This window comes from Myodes glareolus, chromosome 24 (assembly GCF_982192425.1).
Source record: "Myodes glareolus chromosome 24, mMyoGla1.1, whole genome shotgun sequence".
Lineage (NCBI taxonomy): Eukaryota > Metazoa > Chordata > Mammalia > Rodentia > Cricetidae > Myodes > Myodes glareolus.
In genome coordinates, this window is record NC_142049.1 from 43945599 (window position 1) to 43947147 (window position 1549).

Genomic DNA, 1549 nt, shown 5'->3' on the forward strand with positions numbered 1-1549 from the left:
TGCTCAGAATGTGTCTCCCAGATGAATCTAAGTGCTGTTGCATTAACAAGCAAGATTTAGCATCCCAGTGTTCTCGGTGAAGTTGCCCTCACCACATGTGTTCTTTGTAAACCTCTCCCTCACCAATACATTGTTTTTCCATGCTCTACTCCAGCCTCTAGGACTCAATTCAAGCATGATTTACTCTGAGAAGACTTCTCCAACCCTTTTTTCTGAACCAGAACTCCTTGATTTTCCCAATGCAACTGTATAAGTTTCTTATAAGCAATTATTATATCATGATAAATGTACTAACTTGTTTATTCCTATCATTAAAATTAAGTGCTAAAACAAATATGTCTTTCGTCTTTGTGCATGCAGGACTCATAGCCCCAGCTACTTAGCTAAGGAAATGAAATGAAGATGATATTGGAGGTATCCTAAAGGCAGGTTATTTAGTCTCAGAAGGGTGTTTACCTTCTTAAAATGTTCAATAAATAGAAGTATCTATATTAAAATCCTCCTTGTATTTTTTATTGCCTATTATAAAAAAAATCCGATATTTAATGGCTTTCCATGATAAAGAGTCCATAAAACTAAGCAAGGTTGGAGCCATAGAGATTACTCAGTGGTAAAGAGAGCTCGCTGTTCTTAGAGAAGACCCAGGTTCTGTTCCCAGTACCTACATGGCAGCTCACAACTATGTGTAAATGCAGTTGTGCGGGATCCTACATTCTCCCAAAGGGCACTAGAGATGCGCATGTTGCACATATGTCCACACAGGCACTCATGGATACATACATAAAAATGAACACATGTGAGAGAATGAGTAAGGTTGTGGGATACAGCCCAGCACCACCCCGAGCTGTGGGAAGCACAGCTGCAGAATGGTGGGCGTCAGTCCTTCATTCCCTGGCAAGGATCCCTCAGTAGTCACAGTGACTTCCCTGGACCAAGTGTGGCTTTAGAAGCTCTGGTGTGCAGTCAGGCACATAGGATCAGAGGGTGCACAGAAAGCAAAACTATTTTCCCCTTATTCTGTTTCTTTTATGCTTTTAAATGGGAACTCATTCCGCAAAGGCTGGCTTCACACTGATTTTGAAGCCAAGGATAACCTTGAACACCTGTTACTCCTGCCTTTGCTATGTAGGTATAGGGACTCTAGGCATGTGCCACCATGCTCACCACTATAATAGCCTTTCTATTACTGTGTTAGGTGATAATAATAGTCTAGATAAATCATGTAAATTTCAAATGGTCAAACGAAGATTAGCATACTAAGGAAGGCATATGGACTTTGGGAAAAACAGCCCCATGGCCATCGGGCAGACGAAAAGGGAAGCCTGGAAAGAAAAGGGGACAGAGAACAAGGGCAAATTAGAGGGGTTCCTAAGTGTAGCATGGTCCAGTACTTTCTCATAAGCACAGTGACCTTTCTCCAGCCCTCACATCCATCTATATGTGTGTTAGTGTAACTCTTGATACAGAGCTGACTGCAGAGACAAAGACTGATCCTCAAGAATCTGGAATCTGCTGTTCGGAAATGCAGGTTAAGTTGTGATAAACAAGT